This window comes from Aquila chrysaetos, chromosome 10 (assembly GCF_900496995.4).
Source record: "Aquila chrysaetos chrysaetos chromosome 10, bAquChr1.4, whole genome shotgun sequence".
NCBI classification, from domain to species: Eukaryota; Metazoa; Chordata; class Aves; order Accipitriformes; family Accipitridae; genus Aquila; species Aquila chrysaetos.
In genome coordinates, this window is record NC_044013.1 from 24541284 (window position 1) to 24563814 (window position 22531).

Consider the following 22531-nt stretch of genomic DNA (forward strand, 5'->3'; position numbering starts at 1 on the left):
CATTCCTTCAGGGACATCACTGTTAAAAATGTACGACAATCCACCTCTGACTCCCCACTCCCTGCCCAAGTCTGCCTTTATACGTGACTGAAAAGTGAACCCAGAGGTGCCATCAAAGGCGTGCAGTTTCTGCCGTGGCAGCGCCTGGAGCAGCCACAGAGCTGGAAGAGGAAGCGCAACGGCCAGGCTGCGGCTGACGGAGCTGCTCAGCTGTCTGCCCACTCCCTCCCACTAACAGGGCGTGATGCTCAGAAACATTCACCAGCATCTCTGGGAGGTAAGAGGATCGAGGGGACGTGCGCCCCTCACCACAGCAGGACAGTGAGATTGCCTGCTCAGGAGCACCTCTGGCAGCCCGGCTCCTTCCAGATGTGCACAAAGCCCATGCTGGGAGCCACCAGCTGCAGATGGGCAGCGTCCCTCAGCAGAACTCGAATCCTCAGCAGTTGTCCTACAAGCCATGAGCACAGGAGTGATCAGGCCCCCTTGCCTTCTGGTCAAGCCCAAGTTTGACAAATTCGTCAACACAGCACTTCTACAGGGCAAGCATTTGCACCACCAGGAATACTAGCAGAGAGTTAATGGAAGAGAGTATAACTTGGAAGATGCCAAGGTTAAGTAAGGACCCAAAATTACCCCCTCACACACAACAATGTTGTAGAAATTATCATTGATTTATCATTAATTCTTCTTCCCTCCTCAGACAGGAGATCTGTATGAAAAGATACTGGAGGATGCTGGAGGTCCAGTACCAGCCCAGGTGAGTTTATCTGCCTAAAGGGAATTAATTAATACCCTAGTAACATCCAGGCTCCAGTGTGACAGGCATGTGCACTAACAGTCAGTAATCACAGCTAGTGGGACCAGGAGGCAAGAGAAGGCAGCAAGCCTCCGTTATCATTCAGCATCCCTCCCACTGGCAGCCAGCAGAGACTTATGGCTTATCTTCTTTCTCTAGGTGAGAAATTATTTCTCCTTCCCACCTCACCCAGCTGCAACATAACCAATTGCCTGACGGCTGCTTTGGCAGAGGAAAACCTCCTGCTGTCTGTGTTCTCGTAAACGAGATGGTATTTGTTTATTGCTTAATTGTTAATGCTGATTCATCCCAAAATTAGAAGTCTTGCCACCACAACTCTTCTACAACATAATAATCCAAACCCTGCCTGTCGGGTTAATTACAGTTAAATGGAATAATCATTAAACCGCTGCAGAGCAGCGCACCATCCAGGAGGGCCCCCAGGCCAAGCGGCACAGCAGCTCCCTCTCGCCAGCAGCCCAGAGCGGGTGCCAGCAGGGCCGGGAGGGCACCGACGCGTGCTGCCGCAGGGTGTCCTGACGGAGAGCACGGACGCAAACGCACGCCACCACTAGCAGAGACAGCTGCTCCCCCGGTCACGTCAGTCAGACGAAGAGAAGATGCGAAGGAGCCTGGATAGGGCAGGTCTACCTGACGCAGGCGAGCGGGACGTGAAGCCCAGACAAGGGCTCAGCCGAGAACTCAAATGAGATGCTGAGGAGCTTCAGGCCAGGGCTGGTCCATGAAGATGACTAAGGCAAGGACCTGGAGGTGGGCTGGGAACAAGCTTGAGAAGAGGCAATGGCTGGAGCAATTACCTGCCTCTCGGGCCACTGACAGAGCCCACAGTTCCCCAGGTCACTAGTGCCAACCAGCCAACAAGTCCTCTCCACAAAACCAATCCTCCCCACCGATGGTCCATAGAGAGGACAATGTTTCATTACGACTGCCTGCTGACCACCCAAGTGGCAGAAGTCTGTGCAGTGGAGGTAGGAGCCCAGCCCCTGGCAGAACAGCCCTCTCCTCTCCCCACACATCAAAAAAGACTTTATAATCCTGCACCTCATTTTGTCACAGCATACTTCCTTCACGCAGCAGAAGCACGTGCTGAAGCAAGGTTCTACCTGTTTGGGGTTTTTTTCAGCAAATAAGTAAAAAAAAAAAAAAAAAAAAAAAAAAGTGTAGTAAATAAGGCACAAAGGCCAGATAAAGTGCCATGAGAGAGGCAAATCAGCTGCCAGAGAGAAGTGATTCCTGCCTTGCTTCTGTTAGAGCTGCTATGAAACCAAACAAACATCTTAAAATAAAATTTTCACGTCCCTTATTGCCAGACCCTTGCAGAAGGTCAGACCCATGCGCTGAGTTTTCAGCACCAGAACTGCATTTCACAGACATCAGAAATTATTAAGAGGAGTGAAGTCCTGGCAATCTCCCAGAAGAGCACCCAGGACTGGCTGGGTACCCTGTATGTGCCTCATCTATGCAGAGATGCTTTCCAACAAACACACTGCAAACTGCAGATGCTCAGACATTTATGAGGAGCACCACAGAGAAGCATACTGGAGAACTTACGTTTCTGTCCTTGGGGCAGGGTTTAAGTGCACAACAAGTAAAGCACAACCTCAGAGCAGGAAAAAAAAAAAAAAAAAAGAAGAACCACAAATACACATCCGTTTTGCACAACGAGCAAGGCAGCATCAAGCCAAGAAGCAGCTGTGAAACCACGTAGTCAGAACCCGTAGCGCACACCCAAGTCAAATTTGGGCTGTGTAAGTAACTTAAACACTATCCTGCCTTCTGAGAGCCTGGCTTTGCAACCCTTTTGTCCTGCTACTGAGACCCAGATTGACAGCTGAACAATTCTACAAGGACACAGGAATACTTGATGAACCTGCCATTACTACAACGTAAACTGTTGCATTTATACATAAATTTTTGACATGGCTGATGCTTCTAGTATACCACCTCTGCTACATAATGGAACCTTCTTATAAATAAATTATAATAAAAAATAAAATTAAAGACATGAACATAGTCTGAGCTACAGGAATTCCATGAATTGCGTTCATTTTCAGGGGACATAGCTTTGCTTGGTTTTGATGCCGTCAGCTTAAGAAGCTATCGTTGACCCTTACTCAATTCAATTGCTTCACAATGCTGCAGGAGAAAGACTTCAGACACCAATCACTGCTGAAGCTAAAGAAGCAGAAGGCAGCAGTTTCCAGTAGCAGTAGCACCGTACCAGCTACTAGGAAGACAGTTAACTCTATCCCAGATGAAACCAGGACACAGGGGAAATACAAAAGTCCTTCCACTTTCATTAAAGACCCATTCCCCTTTATTAAAGCAAATTCTAGGACAAGCCTAGGGCTACTGCAGACCGCTGCAATTAATTCCAGTCACACACATAAGCTGGGCAGCTTGTGCTTAGGCAAAAGAACGATCATCATCTCAGAGCAACAGGTCTTTGCAAACACTGGAGAAATTCAACGGCACCACAGAAGACACAGAAACCCAAACAGCATCCTTTCTGCAGAAGAGAGGCTCATCGGCCAAGAAAGCAGAGAGCAGTGAAGGCACTCAGGTGGTGCCTTCGGCAGGGATTTGGGGATCATGCGATCACCACTGCTAGACCTCAACCTCTGCTACCCAGAAGTGTTACAGCCCTCAAGGGCAGCAACTGGAAATCCAGCTACTGATTGCTATCTTGGGCATACGCCTGGGGAAACACACACCTGAGTTGTGACATTATCGGGATATGCTAGCGAAGAAGAAATCACCCACTATCACACTGCCTTCCAGTGAACAGAGCTAGAAACTCGCCTAGCAAGTTCAGGCAGGACGTCCTGTTTCCCACGCTTCACCAGGACACAGTGCAGTAACAGAAACACAGCCAACCCACACAACAGCCATGGTTCAAGCAGAAGCTACACCATGGCCATGAAGAAAGATTACCTGTGCAAATTATGGCTAATCCAATCTCTCTCACCCGGCAGCAGCCTCACCCAGGCAATACCCCAGCAGGATCCTTTTTCCACACCTACCAGCTTCGCAAAAGTTTCTCACCGCTTTCCCCAGACAAGGTACTGCAAGCGTGAACAACATTTCCATTTCAAACCCATCTTGCTTGAGAAAAACTCAACTTCCTTGATCCCCCTCCCCAAACCAGAGCTGAAGAACTGCTTGTTTTCAGTGACCAACACCAAAGTAGCGTCTCCCAAGGCTTTTTTTAAGGGGGTAGTTTTTGCAGCTCATCTGCTCTGAACCAGTACACCTACTTTTTGACACAAACATACAGCTAATAGTCTCCTGGTAACCGGCTATAAAAAGTTTCATTAGAACTACTGATAACACCAGCAGCTAAATTCAGTTTGGAGAAAAATAAGAAATGTTACCTACAGAGAAGAGAGGCAGAATGTATCTGGACATTTGGAGGGGTTTGTTGGGGGTTTTTTGTTTGGTTTTTTGTGGGGGTTTTTTTGGGGTTTTTTTTTTTCAATTCTAGAGTTTGTTTTCATGAAACCTAAAAGAAAGCAAGCAAAGGATGTGGGGGGGCTCAAAGATGCCCAAGGACCAGAGAGACCCAAAGCCCTCTAAGAGATGGCTCCTTAGGAACAAGCCCTGCTATTACCTGGCAGGAGCTGAGAGGGGCCAGAAGGAGCAACACCGGCAAGGGGAGAGGGTTTCTTGGAGTGTATGGTTAGCCAGGCATTTGGTCAAGGGAAAAGGTGTGCAGATCGGGTGTTCTGGGCACGCCTGTAAGGTGTTCTTTAGGCTGCTGATCTAAGAAACACTTTATAACAATAGAAAGATTGTGACACACAGCATTAGAACGCGCAATAGCCTGTGGGGCAATCTCAGATGGGGAGAAGGAGGACATGATTACCTTCTTGCCCAGCCTGAGTGTTTCTAATACTTTAGAAGAGCAGCCAGCGATAGAAAAAGCTAGCCATGAAAACCCCACCACCAGCACAGCCTATGGTTACTGAAATCCTGGCAGGTGAGCTTAAGGCAGAAAGGGTGGGCCAGGCTCTCCAAAAGTCATCGTCACCACCCCGCAGCCCCCGGGTGCCAGCTGGCCGAGAACAGCACGTGTTGGGGCTGCACGCTTAGGGGACACGGGGGGCTGGCAACGCGCTTGCAGCTGCTCCCTCCACTGGCTGGGAGCCCCGTGTAGTGATTAATCACACCCCAGGTTTGTTTTCTTCCAGATCAGAGAGTTACGGCAACCAGGGGAGATCCACATGGCGGAAGCTGGGAAGAAAGACCCGAGACCTCCTGACAGCAGTGATTGGTTTTATCCGCTCAGCCGCCGATCAGACCACCGCCGAGGTGCTGAGAAGGCTGAGTGCTGCCCGACGGGCGGTCTAAGACTCCGCTTAAAACCCTGCCAACGGTGGAGCTGAGCCACGAGCAGAAGCAGCTGTGACAGAGCCAGCCCTTTCCTGCCCCTGCTCCTGCAACCTCAGAGGCAGCCACCCCACTGCCGCGCCGACCTGCTTCGGTGCGTGCGTGGCGGGACGTGACATTCATGCCTGAGAACGCTTCACAGATGTGAAACGCTGGCACCATTGAGATGATGCTTAAGCACAAAATTAAGCATTTGAAATATTACCTGCAAGGTTTTACTTGCTGTCCTCACCCAGCCAAAAACCTCAGCCCGGAGGTTGCGAAGGAATAGTGGGGGGAAAAAGGCATTTCTGCAATACTTCAAAAAAAGTCAGGCTTCCAGAGTGTTGTCTGCATGGAGACAGATGGGAAAAATCAAGCCAAATTAATGGCAGGTATGAATTTTAAAAGTATAAGTTAATATGCATTAATGACCTTGGTAGACCCTCACATCTGTAGCTATGGTAAGCCCAAATTTCCTTCACTTCCATTCACTGCCAGCATGAACTAAACTACATTTAATTAAGAGTGTCCACACTGAAACTTGACACCATTTCTGACATCAAATCTTACAACCAATCCTTAATTAACCTTTCCGAATTTTTCTCCTTGGATTGCAAGTATATGATCATCTATCCATCTAATTAAACAATCAATTAATATCTAATAAAATATTTATCCAGTTGTACTCCCCTAATAAAGAGGAAAATGTAACCTTAGAACACGTTGTTCACTGAAATGCATCACTGTTGTCCATCTGAAAGAGATGGGTGTTTTGCAAAGCGATGTTTCCAAAATTGAGAGCAGAAAGGCAGAAGGGAGCTATGCCACACTTGAAAATTAACTTGATTTTTGCCCCAGGTGCAGACTTGAAGGAGTTCCCCTCGATTTTTAAAAATGCACTTCTAACCACATTTGAAATTGGTGAGCCGCATCCGCAGGACCTAAAATATTCCCAGTCCACACCCACGCTACGTTATAAAAGAATAAAATAGAAGACAGCAAGTAGTGACTGCTCTGAAAACCAGCAGATAAATCTAAAGAAAATGAGATTCCTTCCATGCAGCTCCCCCACCTCTCTGCACTTTTCAGATCCCTCTGTTAAAAGCAGGCAGCCTTGCCGCCGGTTCGGCATAGTCAGCACAGCAGCGGTCCATGGACACAACACATGGGGCCACCGCTTAACGCCAAGTCTCCATCACCTTTTCGGACTCCTCAATCTGTAGGTGAGCTCTCATTTTGCCAGATTCCAGACAGCTGTTCTTTAAACACACGTTAAATGAAATCTGAAGAGCCTGAAAATGCCAACAATTCCTCAGTCCCCACTTTGTAACATGAGCAGAAAGCCTGACTAACCCATCGCACAAATCATTCTTGAACTTAAGTGTCCTTCCAGCATCGCTCTTCCTTCTTTTCCAGCTGGGCACTCTCGCATCTCTCAAAATACCCTTTCATGTGACAGGCACAAGCAACATCTATTTCTATCGATCCCATTTTTGCTTTTGGGAATCCCCCTGCCGCCAATACTAAAATACATCCTTGGGACTACTTCCTTCATCTCTGCTCCTGATTCCTTCAGCCTGAATCCCATCTCTGTTCCACTAAAACCTGCCACTGCAGTATTTGTTGGAGGTAACTCACAGCATGTCACTTACTGGAGCAGAGGTTCCCCTCTATGATGTGTTTCATTCAGAAAGGTGCAAGGCAGCTTCCTAAGCAGAGTTACAGACTCCATCAAATACATGCTATCAAGCTCTGGAAGGAATTTGTTACGGCACAACCGGTCGCTCTTTTATGATCTTCCCAGGAAAGCTCTGCTCTTTCATGGACACAAGCATTTGTGAAAAGTGGAACTTCAAGATTGCAAGAACTGCTGTTAATAGGAAACAAACTTCAAATTCAGTGACACAGTTATCTGGATGAGAGCAAAATCCACCCAGCACCTTCCAGACTCTCATAAAACACATACAGTATTTCAGTCAGACTCACCCATGAAAAATCAGCACAAGAGGAGCCAGAACACGACGTTTCCACCTCTGCTCCGTTTCTGCTAATGGACCTCACTTACAAAGTGTCCGACTCCCCAACAATTCTTTACACTGAATCTCTGCTGGAGAAATAAGAGCTGTGTGGAGTATTAATATAAATGTATAAAAAACTGTAAACAATACTATATATAGTTTGATCCCAACAATTATAATCTTGTACATCCAAACCTCTTATTTCCTTAAGGCCCCTTGGAAGCACAAAAAATGGCAGGATTACAGCCGAGTCATAGGGATAAGCAAGAAATAACAGTGATTATCCATTCCTGGACCAAAGTAAAATCTTTAAGTTATGCAGAACTATACCTTGGGGGAAGGAGAAAAAACCAAAACCCAACCAAATAAATACACATAACATCCCAACTTAGCTAACAAAGGATCACACTCAAATTTTCAGTCTTGCTAGGCAATGCAACTCATGGCATGAAGATATCTTCTCTGTGCAGAGAAATTTTTTTTTTATTTATTTAAAATACAAACTAATTGCTTTCAAGACGCTCTGTGCCTGAGCCGCTCTGTTCAGAAGGCACAGGGAGCTCTACACTACCCCTCCGCTTGCAGCGTTTCCTGAGGATTCTGTCCTACAAACAAATTTAGAAGAAACAAAAAACTCATTTCTCTGGTATTGTGAGTTAAATGTTATTTCAAGATAAAAAGCAGCTCCTTGATATGAGTCATCTGCAGGGGTAAACCATGACCACAGATCTCTTTTAGTACCCAGGAGATCCATTTTAGAAAGTAGCTATCATTGCTGCAAGATTGTCACAGCAATTCCTATTGTCATCCCATCCCATTGGGTGTCAACACACTCTTCCCACAGACTAGGGTCTCTGCTGGCACACGCAGGGTATTTGTAGAAAATCCAGTGAACGCAGCCAGGCTGATTTGAACCCCTTTGATTTTCTAAACAGCAAATGCTGTATTACAAAGATACAAAGAGCAAGCCATAATGCATATTAAAAACATTAATCACTGCTGTCACCAACTTCTATTTTTCTGCAAAATTTTACAGTTGAAAATGCAAACTGCTTCATCTATCATAAGTGGGAATGGATGCAATATTTATGAAGGGAGCACTAGCTTGTTTCCAGTTTCTCTCACCCCCAGGAATCCCAGGCACGAGCCCAGGCTCCGTGACAAACACGCCTGCCAGTACCGCGGGAGCTGCTGAACGAAGATCAGTATGCAACGTACAGACAGACAGACTGGTATCCTGTGCTGGATGCGTTTAGGTTCTCTGCTTCCTCCAGCAGCACAGAGGTACGTACGTACCAGCAAGCGGCTTCGCTCAGTTAATTTTCAGTAGCTGCCAGTTCCCAGAGGAAACACCCATCAGGAGCACATAGAAATGTCAGCACAGTCTGGCAAAGAGCTCTCTTCTTCTGCCTGTACGGACGTACCATTCCCAGGCAAAGGCATCTGGGGCACAGGAGTAAATGCAAAAAAGCGGAGGACTCCCTGTCCTTCAGCATCCTGTTGGTAAAAGGGGGGATGTTCTGGGCAATGTTTCTTTTTTAAATAAAGATCTCACAAACTGACCTTTTTTGAGCTATTAGAAGAAGAATAAGCAAGATACTGTGTTGCAGCTTTCTGCTCAGCCTTTGTTTGTGAACAGAGGTTGTGGTAACTTGTGAGCAACAGATCATGAGCAAATATTTAAAATCATCAGACAACTTGCTGGCAGAACTGTAAGTTCAGAAACACCCCAAGGCAAGCACCCAAGGCAGAAGCTCAGCAGGCAGCTTCCAAACGCTGCTGAGGGACCAGCAAACCTGAGCTAAGCAAAGGCACAACTTGGGACCTGCTGAGACAAAAAACTAGAGGACAGGCCTCCTACATTGCGCAGAGGTGCTCAGCCACACAGCCCTGTTAGTAGTTTCGCAGATAAGCTCCTAGCAGCTCATGGGACCAAATTAGATTTCATACCCAAGATCTGCAGGTGAACACGCTGCCATACACACACTCCACTTGAAAGGACCTTTACCAACCCTGGCACCAGTGAACACACCAAGAAGCATATGTGCAGTCTACTCCTACACATTGGGAAGCACATGTGCACTAGTACATGCACTTCTTGTTGCTTCCCAGTGTCCTGCAAACTAAGGGATTTATCTTGCAGAGCTGAAATCATAACAACAGGTAGGAATGGGCTTAAGTGCTGCCTTAAAACAGCTAAGTCACTGGTTCGCAGATCCAGTTCTGGACCCTCCTTTTTATCATCGTTCACCTCATTACTCCAGGAATCAGAAGGAAAACTTGCCTCCGAGTGGAATAAGCAGACGTGCATTCGCATCAGTACCATCAGCGAACCTTAGGGAGGGGTTTTACGGAGGAAGCTTTGGGTTCAAAATTTGCTAAAGGCTGAACTGCAGTGCACGTTTCAGAAAGGCAACAGACCGTGATTTTTATCTAAAAGCAAGTGGCTCAAATATGTAAGATTTTCCAAGGTTTTTAATCACAGAAGTGATGAGAGCATCTGCTAACAACGATTCCTGCTGGCTAGACATCTAGGAGCACTTTATACTGAAAGCATCTCATTTCATCTTCTAGTTTTTTTAATCAGCACAATTATAATTAAAAGACCATTCAAAGGAACCACTTATATTTCACACTTCATAGACAAGTTACCAGTCAAGCAGCACAGACTTCAAGCACATTTGAAGTCACCAGGAATTTTAGTCAATCTGTACGTAATCTCAAGGAAAACGTTCTCCAAACACAAAGATCTCCAGCAGTTGGGCCACCTTACAGTCAGAAACAAAGCCCTTCGTCAGTGAAGCAGTTACAGCAAAAGCTGTAATATGTAGGTCAGCAATGTAAGAAGGGCTATGGTTAAGACAAAGTATCAGATTGATTCATAATGCTCTTTGATTGCTAATCCTGTGCAGAATTGTGATTTAGATCACTCTAGCAAAATCTGAGGGGTATGGAAAACATCCATGCATTTCATAAAAGATCATCAAAACGATTCTGTCAGATCTTTTATCGTGATCTTTATGAATGTCGAGTTGAGAACAGGAAAATGACATTTTCACCAAGGGCTGCACGTGCCGCTGAGCCTCTCCTGTGGAAAGGGTGGAGGACCATGACTCTGCTGCATCGTTTCTGCCCTTTCAAAAGCTGCCAATGCAACAGAGCAAGCAGGTCAGGAGAAGCACAGGAGCACAGGAGGTGGAAGAATTTGAGTTCTAACATTTCCTCTGTGCCAGCCAGCCTGAGAGCAAAGGGCAGGACAACCTGATGTGGATTTCGGCCAGCACCCATTATCATCCTCGGCTTCCTCCAGCCTGGAGCAATGCAGAAGCAGAGACGTGTGCTTCCCTAGTGTCTGTGGTTAAGATGCCTGCGTGGGCAGCGTCATGCACACGCTATCTTCGGCAAAGAGCTGCCCTTCAGTGGGTCACCTATGCTCTGACAGAGGCAGGCAGGGAAATAAGCCTCTGAATATACAATAATCCGCTTCTGCAGCCAAGTTCCTCTTGCACCATGGTCTCAAGGACACAGTTAAAGATAAGAAACATTACTGGCTGCGTCTGCTTTGCCATTCATTAGACCACCCCTGGCCGTCTCATAGTGGCACCTCTCATTCCGCCCATGCATTTCCAGCTTCTGCGACACAGGCATCTGCCAGCAATTGCTTCAAATCAAGATTTAAGTACTTGCCTATTTTGTCCCTAGAAAACTAGGTCTTGGTGAACAACGATGCACCTCCACTTCTGCAGTTTGGTTTTAACCAAGTTACAGAATATTTGCAAACAGTAGCCAACAGAGCAAGCAGCCTGCTTATCAAAGCCTCATCAACAAACATTTGTTTGCGCAGGAATTGCGTAGAGATGATCACGTATGCCTCCTGTTTTCTGAAATTTAACCTCACATTGGCTGTCAGCAAGAGATGCATACATGCCCAGCTGAGCGCTGCAGCACCACCGATAATGTGGCAGCTCACTGCACGGGGTGTCGATCTCCGTTTTCAGGCCAGTCACTGCTTTTGCCAGAGGCACACGTTTAGGCAGAGGACCCCACGATATACCCACAAAGCCCACACTAAGTCACCGCTGCTGCGTACGAACGCAGCCCAAAACAGAGCTCCTTCCACAGTATTTTGCCCACCTAAGGGAAGCGACCATAAAACTAAGGAAAGAAAGCCAGTGGATAGATTTATCTGGAGCCAAGGTGCAGCCCCGCGAGGCTGTCCTGTCCCCAACGCTCACGGCGGCTGTGCCGGAGCTCCCCAAGCACACACACCTCGGCACCACGGAGCTGCTCGTCTCTGCAGCACCATCACCTCCAGCAGCAGCAAACCGATTTATTAGCTACGCCAGAAGAAAACGGATGATTTGTCTAGACTCGGCACTTGCATCACCTTCAAAGCAGCGGCTTATGCCGAGGCAAGGAGATGGGCTGCCCAGAGCAGAGGAGACCTGGAAAAAGGCTGCCTGCCCTCGGAGGTCCCTGTGCCTGCTGACTCCAGCCCCCCAAAGCCCTCACCCTCCAACAGCAAAAGCTGCAGCTAATAGTAAAGGTTTGCCTCATTAGATGCTCTTGGCCTCTGTCCCAGGGGCCTTCTGGGGAAGATTTTTCCTGGGAATATTCTTCCTCCCAGGGAACATTCAGCATCACTCAAGACTATATGAACTCCTCAGTTACTCAAAGCTTCACTTAAACCTTCCCTGACACGGTGACCCAGGCAAAAGGGCACCGTTATGAAGTGCAAGGCATGTGTCCTTGTTACCTTAGCTTGTCCTGGACCCCAGCAGATGAGGACAGCTCTCCAAGACGCGCGACTAAGGGCAATAACCAGGTTTTGCAGCAAAAGCTGGGGACAGAAAGCTGCCTTCTTCCCACTCGGTAACACACTTCAGGTAAGCCTGTCCCACGCTGCTGGGGTCTCCTTCCACTGACTCCCTTCCGAGAGCAGGAGGATGGCGCAGGCGTGCATCACGGTGCTCCCCCACATTTAAGGTTATCCCAGCTCAGGAAAATCATTCTGCAATCCTTTGTGTAAGCAGGGTTATAAAATCCCGTTAGATTAGCTACCAACCTTTTAGGCAAGTGCAGTCCAGTGAGCATGCTGCTAAGGAAGGAGTTGTACATTGCAAGTTAGATTCATTCCTCACACATTAACAGGCAGCTCTGGTTTCTCACTCCCTCACAGCCAAGAAAATTTCCTGCTACACCCAGCTGCCCCGCAACGGCACCTTTTCCCTCTCAGATTATTTTTGTTTTGACGCTGTCAGTGATTAGATCCAGTTGCAGCACGCAGTTATGGAAACATCATCAAGCGGCAGCAGTTTCCATTCCTTCACCTCCCTGGGTCCCCTTCCACCGCCCCGATTTGTGGGGGGCTCGTAAATACAGCAACCGAGATTTGCCCCGAAAGAAAACACTAGTGCATGGCAACACAGAAAACATGTTAAACATTATTCTTCCTCTCTGCAGTCTGACCTGCTCTGAGCTATTAAAACCGAATCTAGCTACTTCTAAAATTGCTCGCAGTGTATACCCCTTGCTACAACTCGTCGGTCCGTGCGGACTGACCCGCGCCAGCAAGGATCAGTTACATTCAGACGAGAGTAAGCACAAATACGAAGAGAGGAAGGGGCTGGAGGCATAGGGTACGTTCTTCGTTGGCATTATCTGCCACGGATGCCCCCGCCCGACCTCCCCCGGTGCCGGCACGGTGCAGGCTCCGCGGCCAGGATCGACCGGGCTTTCTGCCGCCGAAGCCCCGCCGAGCGGCGCCGGGACCGGGGCCGGGGCCGAGGCCCCGCCGCTTCCCGCCCCTGCCCCGGGAGAGCAGCCCGGGCAGCGGCCGGGGCGCGGGGGCGGTGTCCGGCCGAGGCAGGGGGCACGAGCAGCCCGGGCAGTCACGGCCATAAACAGCTACCGCTTAAGAGTTTATCTTTATGGGGTTATACGGATAAAAAAACAACAATCATAAGAGAAATTAATAAAGTTACGCCGCAGCTGAGCTGGCACTTGTCAATCAAGGCAGCGCCCCGCGCCGCTCACTCGAGACCGCCCGCCGCTCGTAGGTCTCCCCCCGCGCCGGAGCCGCCCCCCGTCCCGGCCGCGCCGAGACCCCCGAGCGGCCGCGGGGCCGGGCTGGGGGCGGCGCGGCCCTTCCCGCCCTCCCGCGGCACCTGCGCCCCGGCCCCGGCCCCGCCGCCCCCTCCCGCTCCGTCACTCACCGCCGTCCAGCGCCGCCGCCCGCCTTTGTTGCCGCCGCGACCGAGGCATTTAAGCCTCGCTCCCCCGCGCGGCGCTGCGCCGAGGCGAGGCGGGGCGGGGGGGGCCGCGGCCGCCGCCGGGGGGGGGGGGAGGCGCCGCCGCCAGCCCGGCTGCCTCCGGCGGGGACGGGGCAAGCGCCCCCCGCGCCCCCGCCGCCCCCCGGCGGGCGCTGCCCGCAGCCGCCGCCCCGGGAAAGGAGCGAGGTGAGGGGTGTTGGGCGGTGAACGGTACCGGGGGGGCTGGCACGGGTCAGAAGCGCAGGGCGGCTGCTTTCCTGGAAAGAACCAGGCATTCAGAGCAGGGCAGCGGCGCCGCAGCATCCTCCTCCTCCTCCTCCTCCTCCCGCCATGGCAGAGCTGCGGAGGAGAGCAACGGCTGCCCGTGACCAGCAGCCCCGAGCCTTCCCGCGGGGTGCCTCCTCGCCCGCACCTACCTCCCCATCCCCCGCCGTAACGGAGGCGTCCTTGCCCCGGGAAGCCGTTAACGAGGCTGCAGCGCGACCGGTGCCCGTTGTGACCGGTGACACTGTTCTGACGGAGGAGCGCGCCAGGGGAGAGGGTCTTGCTCGGTTGTCGTACTTGCCTGGGAGAAAGTTTCCCCGTCCCCTTGCAGAAACCCTTGGGCGGGAGCACACACCGCCCTTCCCTGCCCGCCTGCCTTTGGGGAGGTTTTTTTCTGGGAACACACAAAAAGCGATCGTACCCCTATTATAAACACCGAGACTGGCTCCAGCAAAGCTGCCATCTATCTCGATCACTACAGCCTTCTTTTGAATATACGATGCAGATGTATCAATACTTCATTAGCAAGGCACAGGCAGCTTCCCCCAGCACCTTATTTCCCTGCCACCCCCGGGAGAGCCATCCGGCCCACGGCTCTGTCGGGGCCAGCCCCAGCACCCGTGCTTGCCGGTGGTGCCGGGCACGTGCCTGAGGGCCGCCCACAGCACAGAAAATGGGGCTCACGGCTACTTTCTGGCTTAAACTAGTTTCAGGCTTTTAACCACTTGCTGGCGTCTTCCATTTCTTTGTCAAACACGCAAGCACGAGCAGGGATCAGTGCGTGCAAATACATTTTGCCAAGTTACGTACTAATTAGGCTCCAGGCAAGCTAACATGATTAGTGTTATCATAAAAGCTTGAACTCTGGAACAGGAGAGACCCTGTCCACACAAGCCAAAACACGGGTCCTGCTTAAATTGGCACCATTCCCCATTGGGGGGCAATCAGGGCTGCAGGACACAGTACACTGTACCTACCCTGGCTGCTGCGCTTCCACTGCTCAACTGGAAAGAGCAAGCAAACCATTTCTGGGGTGTATCCATGGTTTTCCACCTTGAAAGGAGTCAGCTTCTGGTCTGGGGTCGCATCCTACAAGTTTGTGTCCAAATTTGGCATCTCACTCTGCATTACTCCCACCTCGGCAGCAGCTGATGTTCCCCGGCATGTGGACCTCTCCACTCCCACCAGAGTAAGGTCTTCCCAAGGGCTCTCTTGACATCAAAGATGAAACATCTGCAAGGACACATAAAGTATGTTGAAATAAACCCCCAGAAAATTGAAATAAACCCCCAGAAAAGAATTAACCCGCAGCGCTATTGCAGAATGCAGGTTCACGTTGCAACACTGTGCTCTCCCCAGGTGCTCCCGTTACGGCTGGTACCAGTCTGAGCCAGGCGCCTGGGGGAGACTCGAAGGGGGAGACGTGGCTTCCGTGTGCGATGCAGCCGAGTGCTGGTGCCTCTCCCCGGCTGCAGAGGGGCTGGATAGGGTGCTTCCTGCAAGCAGTTTGATGCACTGCTTGGGAGCATCAGGGAAGCAGAGCCTGCTTGCCTGGGCAAGGCTGGGGCGCGGGGCTCGGATCCTGGCCAGGTTTCCATAGGGCACCCCGTGCCTGTCCTGCTTTTGGCTGCGATAGAGTTAATTTTCTTCCTAGTAGCTGGTATAGTGTTATGTTTTGGATTTAGTAAGAGAAGAATGTTGATAACATACTGATGTTTTCAGTTAGTATAAACACAACTTAGTAACAAGTCAAGGATTTTTCAGCTTCCCATGCCCAACCAACCAGAAGGCTGGAGGGGCACAAGAAGTTGGGAGGGGACACAGCCAGGACAGCTGACCCAAACTGGCTGAAGGGATATTCCATACCATGTGATGTCATGCCCAGTATATAAACCGGGGGGAGTTGGCTGGGAGGGGCAGATCGCTGCTCGGGAACTAACTGGGCATCGGTCAGCAAGTGGTGAGCAATTGCATTGTGCATCGCTTGTTTTGTATATTCCAATTCTTGTATTATTATTGTCATTTTATTACTATTATTGTTATTATCATTATTATTACTTTCTTCCTTTCTGTCCTATTAAAGTGTCTTTATCTCAACCCACAAGTTTTACTTTTTTTCAGTTCTCTCCCCCATCCCACTGGGTGTGGGGGGGGAGTGAGCGAGTGGCTGCATGGTGCCTAGTTGCCGGCACAACAGTGCCCTTCAGGACCCTTGGCCGAGAGCGCTGTTCTTGGAGCACGAGCACTGGAGCTAGGGTTTCACAGCAGGCAGACACTTTCCTGCATAGGCAAAATGGTTTAGGGCACTTCCCAGCATTTAAATGCTGATTAAACCTTACATATATGCTGAACCTGAAGGCAGATGAGTTCCCGCAGCTCTTTTGAGTAGGGACATAAGTGAGATGGGCAGCTGGCCAGCCCACATTTACCACTAATTGTGTTATGTTTATGTGCATGTTTGCTCAGAAAGGTCTTAGCCTAGGCTGAGATCCTTCACTGAACATCTTCCCAGTCCTTTTGCACTTGGACTGCATGGAGGTAGCTACCTGCTGTCAGTGCAAGGAGCTGGACAAAAGCCTCCTGCCCTGCTCCCCCTCGGTGGCCCCAGGTCAGTAACACACGGGCTCGCTTTCTGCCTCTCCCTCTACCCACTCCCCTCTCGCAGAAGTGCCCTTCTCACAGGTCCTCGGCTCCATCTCAGGTTCCCCTTACGCTGCGCTGCTTGCAGGAAGGTGCGAGCATAACTTAACAAGTTTGCCTGCCCGGATGGTACAGAGATCCCCAAAGCACTGTAAGCACATCCCCCCCTCGCCTGCTGACACTGTTCATCCCTCCCTTCTCGCTGTACTGAAGTTTCAGACCATGACGGTGCCTGAAGAGGGACCACCCATGGTGGAGGGAAACCTTCCCCTACCTTTGGAAGCTCTTACAAAATCTGCAGATAACCGAAAGCAATCTTTGCTGGAGCCCAGAAGCCTCCGCGGGGTGAACCTCACCCTCTTGCCTTGCCATGCCCCTGGGCAGGCAGCAGAGGAGACCACAGGGGGAGTGAGGGAGAACATCCAAATTCCAGAGGGATATGCTGAGCTGTACTGGCTTTTTCACGCTCATGACTCCTACCTTCTGGCGGTGCTTCTTTCTAGGGCACAGAGCCGGTGTCAGCATCTTCGTCCAAGTCATTTTTTCCTACGCTGCAGAAGAACAAGCAGTTACAGGGTATGCGTTGGGAGTCACAGTCACTCCAAAGAGATGGGCAGCCTCAAAAGAGGAACAACTTAAAAAGAAGGCTTTCGCCCTAGCATGCTCGTGTCCTGTCCCAGCCACCTCCCAGGCCAGTTCAGGGACTCTTGTACCACCTCCAGCACCAGCAGCTGCTGCTGCATGTACCGGCGTTACTGATTCTCCATCGAGTTCCGCTTCCAGTGCCCTTGGTGGCTTTAGTGGAAAGCAGCAGGCAGGTCTGTAGGTTGCTGGCTGACAGCTTTGCCCCCACGGCTATATTTATGGGACTTCTAGTCATGACTGTCTCAGCAGGGAGGGGGCTCACTTACCTGTGCATTGCTGGAAATGTTACAGACGAGCACACAGCTACTCAATGAAGTGATTAATATTTATGCTCTGTGCCTGCTAATATTAGAAGTACGGGAACAATAGATAATGCTTTTATGGGGCTGTTTAAAGGAATCTTCCTCAAAGACTCCCTTACTGAGAGGCCTATAAAGGTGGGTTTGAGTGGCTTTTACATGAAAAAAATATTTTGTCACAGCTTCAATTCCTTAACTCTTTGATCAAAGCTTTAATAACTTTATGACAAAAGTTGCCATCTCCTCAGTTGCCTAATCTGGCTTTCCTGGCATTGCAGGCAAATCACACATGCTGGGCAGACCAGTTGCACAGAAGGCCCACCACACTTGGGACGTGCGTGAATGCCTTCACCCCATGCAATGGCAGAAGATTTCTTCTGAAGCCTCTGGCTTCGACACAGTGAAACCAACTAAAAAAAAATTGAAATTAAGAAGACCCCCAAAATCCATGTTGTCCATCCTTGCTGCCCAAAGCTGCATTCTTGACAAAGGTTTGTCTAACCTGGTCTTAAAATTATCTATTGATGGAGATGTTCCAACCTGTATCTTTTCAAGGGCTTATTTATCCTGCAGTTGGAAAGTTTCTCTTGATGTCTTTTAAAAAATCTCTATTATTGTAATTTTTCCCCTATCTCCAGTGGGACAACAATTTACTGCCTTACTCTCTGATAGTCGTTTATATACTTAAAGGCTTAACTAGTCCCCGCAGTCTTCCTTCCTCTGGATTAGCAGTGCCAGTTTGCTCAGTCTGCCCTCATAGGTCATCTTTCCAAGTTCCTTGGTCCTTCTTGCTGTTCACATCTGGTTCCTCTCCAGTCAGGCTTTATCTCTGATGTCTATCCTGAAGCCTACCCTGGCCTGAGCAGAGGGAGAGGGTTGCATGGTATTGTACATGTGCACTTCTGTCCGCATTCTCCCTTTCATTTGTTCTCCTCACCAGAGGGTGTTGGTACCGCCCCGTGCTCAGCCTGCCATGCGCTGCAGTGATCAAGGCTTTTTCCAGAGAACCAGTGCCCGGCCAGCCCCTCGCCAGACCTCCCCAGGCAGCGGCAGCAGCCAGCCCCCTCCTCGGAGAGGGGTGCTGGGCAGGGCAGAGGGCGATGCCACTCAGCCCCCTTGCCCTCCCGGGTGCGTTCCTCCTCCTGGCCTGTTCAGGATCCTGGATTCTTGCACAGGCAGGATGAGTCTTGTTTTCTGAATTCCCGTGGGTGCACTTTCCAGGCAAAAGTGAAGAAAAACAAGAGTTAGGCCACAGTGTTTCATCCCTTGGCCAGCTCCAGATGGTCTCCTGGGGCTGAGCAAGTCTACCAGAGCCCATGATTCATTATGCCCGTGTTGTGTTTATCTCTTCTTAGTGTTGGGACGTTGCTATTCAATGAAAATATGACACATTTAACTGGTAGAGAAATGGGAGACCCCAGGCAGCAACAGCAACGAGAAGGAAGGATGTATAATCCCCGCTGGCACGCGTGCAGCATATACACACAGCAGCAATTAGGCAGGTTCAATTGTCTCAGATTGCAGTTGCAGACAACGTTACAAATGCAAGTCCACACACAGCCTGAGCTAAAAAAGGCAGATCCTTTTTTTTCTGGAAAATTCTGTGTCACTGAGTTGCCACACATGGAAGAAGGCAAAATCTCACTTGGAGCCAGGATTCTGCCCAGGAATGGGTTAGCATGAAGCCCAGCAGCCGATGGGCCGCATTTTCTTCTCCAATTTCTATCTGCACAAGCAGAGAGGTTAGGCTGGTACAGCAGCTTGTGAAGTTGCATCTTCCTTTCATCCATCCGAGGTGGGAGAGGGGGCTGGATCCTGTGCCGGTACGTAGCTCCCTGGGGATGCACCTCTGCTCTGCTGCCTGCTGCTGACCCTGCCGCAGGGCACGGTCCAGGTTCGCCTCTGTGCACAGCAGGAAAAGTCAAAGCGTGGGGGAAAGGTATCAATTTAAATACCTGGAATGTATTAAAGGCAACATTCACTCTTTGCTCTGTCCAGACACTGACTTTTACCAGGGTCTGGCAGGGTGCTGGATTTATTGCAAGATCCGGCCTCTAATAAATGGTATGAGCAAAAGCCAGTGTGGCAGGTCATGGGAGCTGGGGTTTTCCCAGATGCGGTCTTGGTGCGGGTGACTGACCACATCAGTCCTCTGCCTCCGGGGCCCCATGCCATGCCCTGAGCGCAGCACAATCCCATGTATACTGTCTTATAATCTCACTGGGCTGTGATTATTATTTTCCAGCAATCCTGTAGGCCCAGCAGTGGGGTGGAGCCGACTATGCACAGACACAGGTAACCCAGCCCCGCTCACTTCCAACCTCTTCCCAGACCGGCACAGGAGGAGGGTGCTCAAAAGCCAGCTCGTGAGGCACGGCAATGCACAGATGAGAAAAATCACACCACGCCCTTTGGTGTTATGTTCCAGCCAAGCTAAAAATAGTGACTATCCAACTGCAGGTAGCATTTGCTTTGTTTTCTTCACATGGGAGAGAAGGTTCAAGTCTGAACAATTAACACCTAGAAGGATTCCTGCAATCAGCATCCTAACACGATTACGTACGCTGCTCATGTCTTCAGCACTTTGCAAGTATAAAATGGCAAAGAAAATGGCATTGAGCATTATTTAGGTAAGAGAGCAATTCATGTACTTTAAAACTTAGCAGAACCAGATTATATGAATGACTTTTTTTCCCCCCACCCCTTATTATCTTGATTATGGTAAAAAAAAAAAAAAGAGAAAAGGCTAAGTTAGCCTTCCTAGCTAAGAAAACAAGGAACTCCTTTTCTGCAGAAAAGGATCATGCACGTTACACAACTTCAGCAGGAGAACTTGAGGTCCTTGCTATTGCTACAGAACCTGCTGTCCTCCAAAAACCAATCTGTAGACTGATTAAGTTCAAAATGCAACTGAAACATCTTTAAATTACCTCTTAAACATCTAAAGGAATATCATAATTCTGGAAGAAAGTCCAGTCCCACCTGCCCTGCAGGCCATAGACCTACCAGCAGGAGGTAATCAGGTTTTCCCACAGGCAGCTGTTACAAGCAGAAAGGGATGGGGGAGTGCTGGTAATTTTTCACAAACTCATTTCCCAGAGGTGAGGCGTACCACAGCCCCATCAGTGTCCTGGAGGAGGAGGAGGTCTTCCTTGGGTGGCAGCCAACAGCCTGGGAGGTCAAGGATGGGCAAGAGGAATTTCTTTGGACAAGAGCCGTGTTCCCCAGCCCAGGCTCATGGACAAGAGACAACTCCTTGCAGAGTTCTGTTTTATTTCTCGTGGATGCTCGTTTTTTCAGGCTAGCAGGAAGAGTGCAGATGCCTGTAGCTACTGCATGGTCAGTATTCATTCCTTTGGGTCAACAGAGGTCGGTGGCCATCCTTTAAAGATTTCCTGCCTGCAGAAGAGCTGCAGAGACGGGAGGGCAGCTGTCGCACCTGAGACATGACGGTCAGCAGTCCCCAGTCATACTCTGGTTGAAGCTAGCCCCCAAACTTCGCTTTCGTTACGGTAATCCGGACTTTGACAAGTACTGATTTTTGCAGTCACTCATGCTGCTCCCTGCTCCAGCTAGCCACAATTGGGCAATTGCTGCAGAAGGAGCTGCCTGCAGCCTGCCCGCGCCCACCGCTGCCTGCCTCCCTGGCCCAGCCTGGAGAGCAGCCCTTAGTTTGCTTCTGTGCAAAAATCAGCTCAAATCTGCCTGACTGCATTGAAGTAAGTGAAGAGCTTTCACAGGCTCTGGTCTACCACTGCGTGGGGTTTCTTAGTGTTTGGTTTTGGGGGGGGCTTTTTTTTGGCGGGGGGAGGCAACAGTCTTCCCCAAGAAGGTGAATTGCACAGCCCTGTAGTAACACACCAAACCCCTTGCCTCTCCTCTCTGTACTGTAAACCATCATGGGTCAAAGATAAAAGCACATCAGGGCACCGTGACCATGTCAGAAGTTTTTTTTCTTTTCCAGAGGAATATTCCAAGCCAGAAGCTGCTTTTCCAGGCGAGTTTTAATTTTGTTCTCTTGTCCCCCACCATGAAATGCAAACAAACCGCATGGCTCAAAAATTAAATGAGCTTGGTCTGGGGCTGGCTGAGTCATCCTGTTTGATTGACAGTCTATAGTAACTAGACTGCATGCACTAAACTGTTTCATTACAAGGAACTCCAGAGTCAGACCCCCGAAAAAAAGATCAGACACTTCAGCCAATCCTGTCAGCACCTACCATTAGTGATAACATAATGTTTTAATAAAAACCAAGAACTCCAACATGGAAACCACTCAATTTAAAGTGTTTTTCTTGATGGACTTTAATAAAAATATTTTTCTTAAGTTTGCTAGGAAAAAAAAACCCTGAAACACCCAGCAGAAAACTTAGATAACTGGAAAATAAGTTCAATAGAACATTTCCAGGTAGTTCTCATCAGGACATACAACTCCCCACCACTCCTCAGAGTCCCAGACAAATGCAAGGAGGCTCTACGAGCCTCCTCCGATAGAGGAGATGTTCCAGCCCAGCCCAGAATTAAGAAACAGTGGATCCAGTGTAGCTACTTCATGCTCTGCCTGGTGTATGTATGTGCAGAGTTGAAGAATTAGGAGCTTATCTGAGCTGAACTCAACCCAGTAAGTCTAAGAAACCTTTAAAGATACAACAAAACTCAGCACACACTGAACAGAGAAAGACGACCTCAGCAGAAACCGCCGTTTCCAGGTTCATCTGGACCATAGAGTATTTTTGTACCCACCATGCGATCAATCATAGTGTATGGGAGCAGTGCTTTGGGTTGGACCAGAGATTTTGGTTCTGCTTGCCAGAGGGCATCACCTCTTCCAGTTCCTTGTCCATAGCAAAGAGAGTCAGCGATGAGGGGCCTTGCAAAGGCTTGCATACTTCTGCAGGGTGTTCTTATGCCGATTGATCGAGTTGTCTGACTCGCTACAGCAGGACTGAAATTAAAGGATGTATTAGGTGAGAAAAGAAATTAAGAAAAGAAGTCATTGCTTACCTTCCTTTTTAGTGAACTCATGACAAGGCAACTGACTTTAAAAGGTCCAAATGTATGCTGTTCCTGCCTGCTTCTACAAACTCTGTGTTACCCTATGACCCCTTCTTTAGTTTAAATCCAGAACACTGCTTTGAACTTATGAAATTGTAACATTTCTTTCTGAAGCAATCAGCTACATGATGTTGTGCAATGCTGCAC

At 49.4% G+C, this 22531-nt stretch overlaps 1 protein-coding gene and 2 long non-coding RNA genes across 4 annotated transcripts in view; 2 read left to right on the plus strand and 1 right to left on the minus strand.

The window, feature by feature from the left end:
- ST6GAL1 (ST6 beta-galactoside alpha-2,6-sialyltransferase 1) overlaps window positions 1-13543 on the minus strand; it is a 49258-nt gene extending 35715 nt beyond the window's left edge. The window contains exon 1 of one of the 2 annotated variants that reach the window (XM_041126470.1): window positions 13425-13543. The gene's annotated coding sequence lies outside the window, so the exon portion shown is untranslated. The remainder of the gene's footprint in view (window positions 1-13424) is intronic. The other variant, XM_041126471.1, reaches the window with a different exon arrangement.
- Window positions 704-5413, plus strand: LOC121233578. The gene is made up of 2 exons (XR_005933317.1): window positions 704-760; window positions 5011-5413. It is a non-coding gene; the product is annotated as an uncharacterized LOC121233578 (long non-coding RNA).
- A 1181-nt stretch (window positions 13544-14724) lies between the features above and the next one.
- LOC115347042 lies at window positions 14725-15214 on the plus strand. The gene is made up of 2 exons (XR_003925352.2): window positions 14725-14995; window positions 15105-15214. It is a non-coding gene; the product is annotated as an uncharacterized LOC115347042 (long non-coding RNA).
- Window positions 15215-22531: the final 7317 nt, after the last annotated feature.